Below are 12,667 nucleotides of genomic sequence, written 5' to 3' on the forward strand. Positions count from 1 at the left end.
CTCAGACTGCCCATCAAGGACAAAAGAGGGTGGATGAGTGAGAAACAGAAAGAAGCTGGTAGGATGAGGCAGTGGTTTAACTATGCATCATTTCATGGTTTCAAGGTGCTGACTCCGTGAATCGTTGTGATGCTTGTTTCAAAGTCAGGAGGGCTTTGCCCAGTGTGAAATGCATAGTCCAGCTCTAATATTTCTGTCCTGAGCTCATTTCTCACAGAAACATATGAAATGTTTTTGTCACCTTGCATTTTTTGAATGGGTGTATATTTTAGTTTTCCTGTGGTTTTCCCCCTTCCTCTGTGTAGAAATGTGGATTATTTGGGATGGTAGCTCACTCTATAGGTTAGCTTCTCATTGCACAAGATTAAGGGACTCTGAACACAAGACAATTATGAATGATACTGCCAATACAGGACTTCAAAATACTGTCGAAGTGGGAAAAACAGGGGGCAGGGTAAGTGCAAAGAATTAGTAGGGAAGGGTCTAGCTTTATTCAGATTTTGCCCTTTGACCTGAAGAATGTCTTTAAATTACATTTGCAAGCTTTTCTCCTAAATTTTGTACGCTTTAAACTTGTACTCGAACTGCAAGTTGAAATTCTCATTTACTGTAGTCCAGGAGCTGGTGTTAAAGCAGCTTATCAAATATTCGTAGGTACACAATGCCTTCAGCAGTGTAGCTTTCGGAAGCAATGCTGCCCAGTTAATGTTCAGTGTCGTGCTTTCTCTTTATCCTCTTGGAAGCTGCATCAGGAGGGATCCTCGGAAGATGGGCTGCATCGGCAGATAGGACCCACCTTATTAAATTGGGTTTAAATCCTCATTTCATAAACTTAAATGTGAGTCATAATTTTTTTATCTTTCCTTCAAGAGGTTATTAAGTACACTAGGTAAAACAAAGAACATAAATGCTCATAAATCATTAACGCATGCATTAGCATAGGATTTAATTTAGCCCAACTAGTGTCTGTGCTAGTAAGAAGTATAGCCCAGTTTTCTTCAATCAGTTGGTTAGTCTTTTTTCAAAAGTAGTGACAGAAATTCTTCCAATTCTGTGTTCTTTTTAGCAAAAAATGGCACCATATCAGTCATCAGTTTTAGAAGGCAGATTCGCTGTATTGAAGAGCTGTCAGTTTTTAAGGCCAGATCTGCAAGTATGTCTTTCTCCCCCAGCTGTTGCAGGCTTTGCTTTTGCCATTACCTGTCAGGTCTCAGCTTTTGGACTCTTTCCTCATGAGTAACAGTTGATGACACCAAGGACATAAGCAGCAAATGAAAGGGTCTTCCCCCACCTCTCTTTCCATGCCTGTGATTTCCTTTAGGTTGCTGTAACCCTTGAAAGTTGATGGAAGCTCTTCCCATTAGCCTCAGTAGATGGGAGTGTTCAGAGAACTGATTTTTAAAGGTAACAGTAACCAAAATAAAAAATTTAAACCGACTGACCAAGAGAGAATCTAGACCAAATGATTTGTGGTTCATGTCTAGAATCAAATCATGGGCAGTTCACATGGAAGCCATGATTGGGGAACTAAAAGGTAGTTTGAGTAAACACACTGGGTAGCAGCCTGGCCCTGAGCAAATGGACTTCTCTATGGGAGAATAGAGGCAGGAGGAAAAGAAAGTGTGAGAAAGACTGTTTCCAGACACGGGTAGGATGGAGCTTGATTTTATTCTCTGAAGAGTCTTTCTGATTTCTAAATAGCTGTATGCCCTATGCAGGATCAGTTACTGGGATAAGCATTTTTGGGGTGGAGGTGGTGGATCTTTCAAAAGGGAATCATTAGAGACAAATAAAAAGAACATACCTAAAAGCAAACAAGTAGCACTTCAAATTAACTTTTGTTTGCTTTTTCCTTGAAGTCACAAAATGCTTGGTTTTCAACTTCCTTGTTTGTTTACAGTAGTTTACAACTCATTAGAGATCCTAAATCCTTCTTGGAGTTTTGCAGTTCTTACTCAATTAGTCTTCCTATTTGGCAATTAGACTGAAATGAATTTTTATTCTTTGCAGAAAATGTGATTTAATGTATTCACTGAGATTTGAAGTGGTAATGAGTTATGATCTCTTGTAACCGAACAGGATTTTTTCAGCTAACTCATTAAAAAATTAGCTGTTGTGTATATTTGGCTATTTGTGTTCCATAGCGACTTTGATGTAGTATATCAAATTCAGTAGCAGTATTAGAAAATAATAGCTTTCCTCTGAGTAAACAGCCCTGGAATTTTTCCTTTAATTTTCCATTTAAAATACACATCAGTGTTGACCCAGCCCGCATGAAAAAAGACCTGTTGAATGGAACTTTACGCCTGTGTACTGTAACAGTTAGTCATCCCTTCACACAAGGCTTCATAAAAAGAAAACTTGTAGTAGCTTTGTCAGTGTATTAGAATCTACACAAAAATAGTGTACAGGCTTACTTGTTATGTTTTGGCACTAAAAATAATTCTAGGAGCACTAAATACAAAGAAAATTATCTTTAGCTTCTGTATTACCTCAGCATTTTTAATTTCAAACCTGAATTTTTCATGAGAGTTCAGACACATGGTTCATGAATGCTCTTCTAGTGTCTCTTATTAATGATGCAGTTTGTAAAGTTATTGTAAGGTGAAATCAGAGTAAAAGTGACCTAACTTTGCAGTTCTGCAAAATCTGTAACAAAGTGACTAGCAAATTAAGCAGCATCATCCATCTGTGAAATATTTCAAGGTCAAACCTTTATTGGCTATAAGATTTCTAGCTAAAAAGACAGAGGATGACAGTACGTACAGTTTGGTAATATTTGCTTACCGAGCGTGAAATGAAATTTAACAGTGCAGTATGTCTACATTTGTAAATTTATTGTGTTTAGATTTCTTGGAAATCTATTGTGTTTAGATTTCTTGGAAAATGAAATGTCAAGCTATCACCTTCCGCTTCTGGAATGTGAGGTTTAGGTCCAACAAGAAAGATTTGAGGGTTTTGTTGTTTGGTTTTTTTTTCCTTCTTCATATGAGTGTGAGATCATTTTCATTACAGTCATGCTTCTCTAAAGTAAAAGCAAACTGCATCTGAAGTGAGGATGTGGCAATACGAGTGCAATGGTGAGCGTCTGATGCAGCAGCTGCTCATTGTTGTAGTGCTTGCTAACACTCAGCATCATGTTCAGCTCAGGGGGACTGTGTGAGGTTAAACTCTTAGCAGATTTCTAAATTGAGATGTTGTATTATAGAAGTACAAAAAAAGGCTGTTATTTCTACCTGAATAGGTAAAATAATGTACAAGCAAGCAGATTGTAAAAGTAGGGAGTAGGACAGTAAAATAATATCTGAAATGCCTTTTCTAAGAGGTTAAACTCAGGCCTAAGTTTTGGGGTTTTTTTGGTTTGTGGATTTTCCCTTTCCCCTTTCCCTTTCCCCTTTCCCTTTCCCCTTTCCCCTTTCCCCTTTCCCCTTTCCCCTTTCCCCTTTCCCCTTTCCCCTTTCCCCTTTCCCCTTTCCCCTTTCCCCTTTCCCCTTTCCCCTTTCCCCTTTCCCCTTTCCCCTTTCCCCTTTCCCCTTTCCCCTTTCCCCTTTCCCCTTTCCCCTTTTCCCTTTCTCTTTTTCTTTTCTTTTCTTTTCTTTTCTTTTCTTTTCTTTTCTTTTCTTTTCTTTTCTTTTCTTTTCTTTTCTTTTCTTTTCTTTTCTTTTCTTTTCTTTTCTTTTCTTTTCTTTTCTTTTCTTTTCTTTTCTTTTCTTTTCTTTTCTTTTCTTTCTTTTCTCTCTTTCCTTTTTCTTTTCTTTTTTCTTTCTTTCTTCCTTTCTTTTCCTTTCCTTTCTTTTCCTTTCCTTTCCTTTCTTTTCCTTTCCTTTCTTTTCCTTTCCTTTCTTTTCCTTTCCTTTCCTTTCCTTTCCTTTCCTTTCCTTTCCTTTCCTTTCCTTTCCTTTCCTTTCCTTTCCTTTCCTTTCCTTTCCTTTCCTTTCCTTTCCTTTCCTTTCCTTTCCTTTCCTTTCCTTTCCTTTCCTTTCCTTTCCTTTCCTTTCCTTTCCTTTCCTTTCCTTTCCTTTCCTTTCCTTTCCTTTCCTTTCCTTTCCTTTCCTTTTCTTTTCTTTTCTTTTCTTCTTTTAATTAATGGAGGGAAAAAGATTTGCAAATCCCAAAGTAGTTTTTTCAGGAATCTTGAATGTCAGTCAATACCATGTGATACTCTTCACAATATGGTATAAAACCATGAAGAATGCATGAGTGTGTCTGCAGGGCTGCTTTGGTACTTCTGAGCGACATTTTGAGGATTGAGTCATCAAAATACCAATAATTATCAAGCCAGTTTGTAAAATACCCATCCAGTCTGAATTTTCTTCTTTTAAAACTGTTGTCTGTAGATATATACTGAGCATCTCAAATGGTGAAAATGCTTCTCAGCTGCGATATTTGCAGTGTTACAAATCTCTTTAGGATAGTAAAGGTAGCTGTCTCAGTTTTGTAAGCTGACTGATAATAATTGATCTGGTCTGGTGTAATATTTCCTTAATTTTTTCTTCTAACATTTGGTTAATGTTGATGGAAACCACAGTCTTTTTAGTATTTAGCCATCTTGAGGTGATTAATTATAAGCTCTGCCACTATATATATGTGTTAGGAGAGATGGAACTTGCTCTGTAAGCAGTGTATTCCTCTTCTGTGGCTTTTATAATTAACGAAGAGAAATGCTATGTATTTCTTCATATGCGTATTTTTTTACTCAGGTGTCCAAATACACCATAGGGAGCAAAAATTCCAGTCATTGCAGGAGCAGATGTCTGCAACATAACCTGTGGACCAAGAAAGAAGCAACGCCTGAAGATATGGTTCTGATTGAAGAGAACAGGGAAGGGAGTTTGAGGATGAAAAAGTGTGTTAAAAAGTGTGGTAAAGTGGATGCATTAGGGATAACTTCCTAAGAACACCTTAACAAGCATTTACCGTTTATTTACCAACGATGAGGAGGACCATGAGAGAGGAATGAAGTATATCCTGAAGTACAAATCATCATCAAAGGGGAGTTTGAAAAATCAAGCTGTTTTGTCTCTGCTATGTGCCATAGAGTGTAAGTTCCAAGTACTCTTGTTTGGGAACTGTCAACTTTCAAAGAGAAGAAACCTCAGTAATTGTGTTGCTTCTGGAATGTACGATAAGGTCAATGATGTCATAGTCTTTTACCTAGAAAAATAGAAGTATTTGTTCTATTCTGTATCACCCTGTGAGGGGTGCACCACTGAACAAAAAATTACTTTGTGTTTAGTCCCACAGTTTTATATGGCAAAACTGTTACTGTAAGAGTGAATTTCCAGCAGAAAATGTCAAAACTCACGGCAGAAGTGGATGAGTTTCACAAGCCCAGAATGTAATGCATTTTTTTCCCTGTGGTTTGCCTCTTAACATTCAAAACCAGGAACACTGCTCTCACGGAGGAAATGGAGCAGACAATTTTGAAGTCTGTGTATTTGCTTTGTCTGTATTTTCTTAGTTAACCTTTTGGCAACAGCCTAAAGCAGAGTTTCTCCTTTTTATTTTTGTTTTTTCCTGGAGGGAAGAAGGTGGACTTCCACAAGGAAACAAATCGCAGTCTGAACTGCAGAACCTGCTCTGTGCCCTTGGGATGGGGACAGAAGGGAAGTCGAACCTCATCCATAATGAAGTGTCAGCAGCTCTCATTTCCCAAACTGCTGTTTGGCATGAGGGAAATGAAGTACCACACTAATGTTCAATGGGCCTTGCTATTGTACTGAGAGCTTGTGGACAGAAACTGTGATCCTTCAGTTCTGTGGACATGTAATACTTGGGCTTCATTAATGTGAGGTTACATGTGAAGTTGTCCTTTTGCCATTCAAGTCTGTGTTCTTTTTACTTGGTATGCTTTACGGTGTCAGATTGTGCAGGGACAACCGGAATTACATAAAACTCAGGATTTAAAAAGAAAAAAAGGAACAACTGGCTGTGGAGGGTATTTATTGGAGGGTATATAGAGAGAAGAAGAAAGGTTAATCCATCTGAGTAACTGGATTCTTCATTGCTATCGGGTTGGCATGTGCCTCTAGGACAGCGGACTCCAGATGGTTTAACTGTATTTACATAGTCTGTAGTTGTAAATTCACATGATCGCAATGGAGATTTTATCTGCAGTTGTATTTTCTTGACTGTTGAGCAGAATTTTCTTCTCGGAGCTCACCTGCAAAAAAAACCCAACTTTCTATTTATCTAACGTATTGTTGACACCAACAAAACATATGGGGCTCAGGATACAAATTACTTTCTGGATGCCTGTGGTTTTTTTCACAGAGGGGCTTTTTCATTGCTGCTGTTTTCTAGTTGCAGTCTTCCCCTGTCAGATTTCTCTCCTTTTGCCCATCCTTTATTACTTCTAACTGTTGCTTCAATTTATTAAACAAATCACAAAAGCTTCCTGTTGCAGTAATTCAGGGGAATGTACAATACATGACTGGTGGACGTTTTCAATAATGAAGCATAACAAGGTTTTCACTGCTTCCAAATGGCTACTGTTATTACGTATTAGTAAGAGAAGAGGTAGAACAACCATCATGGTGCTGCTGGGGAGTACAGACATCCCTCTGCACCAGAGCTTGCAAATCTAAGTCTTTCACATGATACCTCTGATACAGAGAATTTATATCATGCAGAAGATGAGGATTTATATGAAATGGCACACAGAGATCTTTTTGTCCTTGTGTTCCATGTCATGCTGGTCCTTCACATTTTAACCTCTTCGCATTTTAACCTATGGAAGCAGAGTGAGATATTCTATGGGAATACATGTGTATGTGTATGCACTTAGTGCTCCCTGCTCAGTGGGGCTGTGGCCATGGACGGTGGGGAATAGTCTCAGTGAGTAGGTTAGGATGCATCTGTGGGAGGATAGCAGGAGGGTTTTCTGCAGCTAGTTTCGCTAATCTCATGAGGTAAGAAACTAAATCCATTTAATGTCACCCAGTAAAAAAGCTCTTGCATAAACTTTTACATGAAAAGAGATGTTTAGTGATGGATTCTCCTGTAGCCTACTTTAAATGTCACATATCATATTCAGGTCTTCCACCGTCAGTTAACTGTGAAATCCCACCTACCTCAACCTTGTTTGATGGCACCCTATAGCTCCGGTAGTGTATGGTATGCAGCCTAATGAATATTTTGATGGCTTTATGTGAGAAGTTCATTTAATGTATTTGCCAGGTATGTTTGTTCTGGTGAGCTGTGATTTAATTAATTATTCTGTCTTTCCAGTGTTCTACATAGAGTTTACTTATGGTTAGAAGTGAAATGTGCACTTTTTGAAGACTCAAAAATTAGGGAAATACAACTTTTTCTTACTCAGTGAGGAATAAAACCCATATCCATATTATAAACCCCTCCTCCATATGTATTTCACAGTTGATTTGAGTTATACTTTGTGCATGAAACAAAGTTTGTGAAGTCTTGGTAGTGTTCCCTCTAGCCATTTCCTACATTGCTTTAGAAAGATGAAAACACCTTTAATTCAGACTTCTCAAAGAATTATGTTCTAGTTTTAGTATTTTAAAATATCAGTCTACTGCTTCAGCCCTTGAGGGCTTTTAAATATGGTTATAGTATTCCTCTCTGGTTAGCTTTTCTTGTAGAATGATTATTGGTATCACAAAATATTAAGCAAACTCAAACTTATTTTATACTTAATTTTACCTAAGCTGTATTTCCTTGGTGGTGGTCAGGTTAACATTTGTTTCTGCATATCTGTGTGTTATAATTAGTTATTTATTTAAAGCCAAGTAGGCTAGAAAAAGAAGAAAACTAGAATGTATGCAAACTGTTTCAGCTGAATTGGAGGGGCAAGGAAATAGCTTCTTTTCCCCGAAGCTTACATTCTGCGTGAAATTCAACTTGACAAGTGACCCTTTCAAAACAGTGCCACAAAGATTTCTCAGCGTTCTTCATATACAAGAGACAACGTTCTGGTATTAAACCCACAAGCAGTGCTCCAATTCCCTCTAAATGAATGTAGCCTCTTCCTCTGTCCTTTGTGTTCTACTTTTTCCTCATTCACAGTTCTATGTGCACACTTGTATGTGAGAAAATGTTGTAAAAAACAAAACCGTTAGGAATGTTAATATGAAATAATATATATGGTAAAATGCAATAGAATTTCTCAAAGTATTTGCTGGCACTTGCAAGTTTACCTTGAAAATGTGTGTGTTCGCTTGCAAAAAAAAAAAAAAGGCCTAAAATAAAAAGGATTTTCCAGTTAATTTATGACTAGGTAATAGAAAAGCTGAACTCCAGCTCTTAAATCTTGCATTCTTTAATTCAGGAGCAGAAGAAAACAATGGTCTGTGATTGAATGTGAGCAACAAATAACAAGACTATACAATGACTTGTGAAACTGAGTGTAATGCATTAAAATCAGAGCAAACTGATAATTTTACAGCATATAAAAAGTATCAGATGTGAAAGACAGCGGTAGTGGATAAACAGTATTGTATCACCATCCAGTTCTCATGCAGATAGTACACTGGTTATTCTGCATATTCTTCTGTTGTCAAGTGAGAGAGATGTGCGGTGTAATATTAGTTATGTCCTATGCTTTCGATGGCCTCTCCAGGTGTCTTCAGAAGAGCACAGTATTCAGAAGCTTGTTTCAGACAGAGGGCTTTCAGGTGGTACCTCAGGGCGGTGGTGGGCTGTTTGTTTCTTCTCACACACAGTATTAACTTTGTACTGCGTATATGGCCCATATGTTCTTACAGTGCTTTAATAGATTGTAAATTACAGGCATTTGATAATTTTCAAACTGATAAGCTCACATTTTACAGCAGGATATTTAGGGCAAATTTTGAGTGGAAAATTGCAGCCTTAACATGAGCAATTACCGTGTGTAAACAAACATCTGCTCTTGAAAAACTAGAAGGTCAGGCAAGATGATACTGTAAGACGAATAAGAGGACTAGTTTCTTTTTCTATTATTGCTGGTCTCCAGAAAGAATGACAGCAGATGATCAAAACTCAGTTGAAAGAGAGCCAGAGAAGAAATAGTCTGGTTTTCCCTTTTGAGGTTTGCTATATCTTTATGGGGGCTTGAGGGAGGAGGGAAAATAGCTATTTTCTCTATTCAGCCAACCTCCAAGAACTGTTTATAGTTATCTTAATTTTTGTACTGTGCATTTGTTTTTTTGTGTTGGCTTTTTTTTTTTTTTCCCCAAAGAGGGTAACTTGAAGGTCTCTATGGCTGCCCTTGTGTGTTCTCTTACACAGCTGTTTCCCCGTGGGAGCATTCCTTGCCCCCGCAGAAGAGATTCAGGGCATGCCCAGAGAAGCAAAGGGAGACACAGGAGGGTTCTTCAATCTAAAATGTTTTTCTTTTAAACACTGAAACATGCTGATGAACAGGAGGCAAAATACCTGCTTAGAACTGTTAATATTAGGTGCCAGTTCCATTCTATATTTCTGATACAAAGCATTAGAGAAGCTTTTTTTCATTCACATGCTCTGGTTTCAAAGCATCATGTTTGCAAGCCCACTCAAATGGAAATCCTTGTTAAATATTTAGTACCTTTGCGGTTTATTCTTGGATACCAAAATGTTTTTTCTACTTCTTCCCCCAAATATTGGAAAAAGAGCTGTAGAAAATAGGTTTGTGAAACCTGTGAACGTTTACCTTGATAATAGCTACGTTTGTGTGAACAAAATGTTAAATGCAGGTATTCTACATGACGAGAAACCTAATCTTTGCTATAGGTACAAAGGCAAGTTAGCTTTTAAATGCTGACATCTGTCTTCTAGACAATTATCCACGGATGCAACAGCATTTCTGCCTCAGCTCAACTTTTGAAAAGGACAGTGTCTTAATGGTGTATTTGTTTTATTACTGCCATGGAGTCTTTTCCAGTAAGTAACTGACAGATCCAGTTTGATGGAGCTTCTTAATCTAGTTATCAGAATGAAGGCTGTAGCTATTACCTAATTGGCGTCACTTGGCAAATTTGTTTTATGCAAGTCATGCTGAAGACAGCATGATAATCCTAGCTTCTTCAAAGGAAGAAGCCACCTTGGAAGTGGCAATAGAGCACTTGCTCTTATTGAAGTAAGCATATTCACGGAGAAAGGATGAGCCAAAGAGCTTGAGACATACTTACATTGCAGCTTCTGCTGTGGCATTATAACTCCAGAAAATCGATTCTCTAATAGACTCTAGTTCAGAGACAGCTTCGGAATGTCAACCTACACCTACTTTTATACCCTGTGGGCATAATTAGCCTATTCTCTTTGTCATTAAGGGATGAAACTCATTGTCATCTCTGATGTTTTGCATTTAAAAAATTTGAAACCTAATGCTTGTTTCTTTCCTGCTTCTCCCATAAAATCAAGGTGTCTTTCTGGAACTGTAGTATGCATCTGTTACATTTATGCTTTTTTACTGCTTTTCAAGCAGAAGGCTACAAGAGCCATATTCATTTTCACGAAGAAGTGCAATGCTAACCAGAAGCAGCTGCAAAAGGGTCAGTCCTAAGCAATGGGGAAAGCAGTAGTTTGCTGATTATTTATTTATTTTTTTCTAACTCCAGTAAACTCTGTTTGTGAAACTGAATTCTCTGCTTATACCTTTGAAAGTAGGACTATGATAAAATATTTACAGGTATGGCATGAGGACTAGCTAATGAACGTCTCCAGTGTTCTCAGCGAAGCCACAGAGGTAGTATGTAATGCATATGGACAAAAATTTTGTTCAGAAGTCTTTATAGTTTAGTAGAACATTTAATACTCTGACTGCTATTAACCTATAAGAACATTGCTCTCAGTTAAGGTGTTTCCTTCTCTGTGAATTGCCCCAAATACCAGTATATTTTAGAGTGTGGAAAATCCTATCAAAAGCTCAGCATATTCTAGGCTATATATATACACACACACACATATATATATAAAATGCTGACATTTTCTCTGCTGTTTGCACTCATGCTAAAGGAAACAGGTGTATAAATTACATGCTGGCACACCTGTCAGCTTCTGTGTTAGAAACTATGGGCCTGCTTCTGGACCTTCCATGAGGGAGATGGAGCCTGTCTTTTTTAGACAGTAGCAGTTGGTGGGGTACAGTGATGAGCAGTAGAGCTTGAACCCCCTGTGCTTATCTGACAGGTTCTCATGCACCCACTCAAGCTCTTTACACTTTACATACAAGATAGGTGGGAGCCATTACTGTGAGCACTGACCAATGATACCATTCAGTGCATTTTCTCTGCTTTACTACATTAGCTCTATATATATGTGATGCACCTCCTGAACACGGGGAGAGAAGGGAAGGTCTTTTGCACCAGGTAATGACACACTCTCCAAAGCTCAAAATGTGCCCAAATTTAGATTGGTTCTCTCTAGAAAATGGTCAGGCAGGCAATGTACTACATCTGGTGTTTATGTGCTAGTTGAGATAATTTGTTTGCTCCCTTGGCTGCTTATTTGCTGTGTTGGTTCTGTTGTGGAAAGGACCAAAGCCTCCTTGGGGTGTGCTGAGGGCAGCGGAAGCCACTACCACTGCAGCAGGACATACAGCAACAGAGGCAATGGAAAAGGGTGTATTTACTTGATGAAAGCAAAGTGTCTGTTCAGTTCCAGTTTTCACCTTTTTAGACAACAGTTTAAAAGCCAGAAAGTTTTACATTTTCTCCTTTGTAAAAAGTAGCTGTGCCATTTTGAATGGAACTTTGTAAGTTAACTTCGGGAAGCAGTGATGGCCGCAAAACTTCTGTCTTCAAGATGAATGTTTCTGACACCTACAAATAACTTTTTGCACATCTGTTGGGGAGAGAGCCCTACAGCAGCAAATATAGCATCAAAACAACATTTCCCTCTCTGAAAAGAGAGTTCTGCCTCTGCTGTAGGCTCTTTGTTTGGTGTTCATGTTTCATGATACTAATGCAATGTTTTTGCTGCTTGGTGGCAGAGCACAGAAAAGACATGTGAATTGAAACCGTCAGAACATACAGTGAGTGATCCCTTCTTAAAGATCCATAGAAAAGTTTTATTGGCTTTTTTATTTTTGGTAATATACCTGTAATATTCCGCTAAGGTCTTTACCCTTCGCAGTTTGAAAGCTGTGTGATAAAAACCAGACTTGTAATAAAAAATAACCTCCTTATACAAGTTACACTAAAAATAATTCTGGTAGTGCCCTCGGGATGTTCATCAGCTAGTGACGGTGGCTGCATTTTCACAGTGGGAAAGCAGGGCCTGGTAAGGTCAAGGAGGAAGAGTCTGTGTTCCTGTGGGGAGCTCAGTACAAGTGCCTGTATTTATTTGACCTTTTAGAGATAAAATGGGTGTGGTTTTGTGACAATATTGTTTTAAAGTGACTGGGAAGCTAGGCCAAGCTCACAGCTGTTCCAGAGCTTGCTTTCACGGTGTGTTTGTTTTGGGATGCTCAGATAGCAGGTATAGCTGACCTCTGCTCATAACTTCTGCATGTTTCAAAACTAGAAAACCCCAATTCATTCCTGATCAATCTCTGCATACTTGTGTTGAAGCAATGCTAAACAGCAGTCCTGGCTTTTGCTTTACTTCTTTTGTGCTTTTAAAAACACCACCCTGGTTGGCTCTTTGCAAGATAATGACTCACTGAAATCTTCGCTTCACCAGAAACTAACCCCACTTCTGCGTGCCTTTCATTTTCCAGATTATGACCCTGTAAAGTCTGTTT

At 38.4% G+C, this 12,667-nt stretch overlaps 1 protein-coding gene across 2 annotated transcripts in view; it reads left to right on the forward strand.

Moving 5' to 3' along the window:
* GRIP1 (glutamate receptor interacting protein 1) overlaps positions 1 to 12,667 on the forward strand; it is a 327,255-nt gene that overhangs the window by 86,448 nt on the left and 228,140 nt on the right. The gene's annotated exons all lie outside the window — the stretch shown is intronic.

Source organism: Neopsephotus bourkii, unplaced genomic scaffold, assembly GCF_033783945.1.
Source record: "Neopsephotus bourkii isolate Nb327-2 ecotype Australia unplaced genomic scaffold, CSIRO-AGI_Nbou_v1 NB_1423, whole genome shotgun sequence".
NCBI lineage: Eukaryota > Metazoa > Chordata > Aves > Psittaciformes > Psittacidae > Neopsephotus > Neopsephotus bourkii.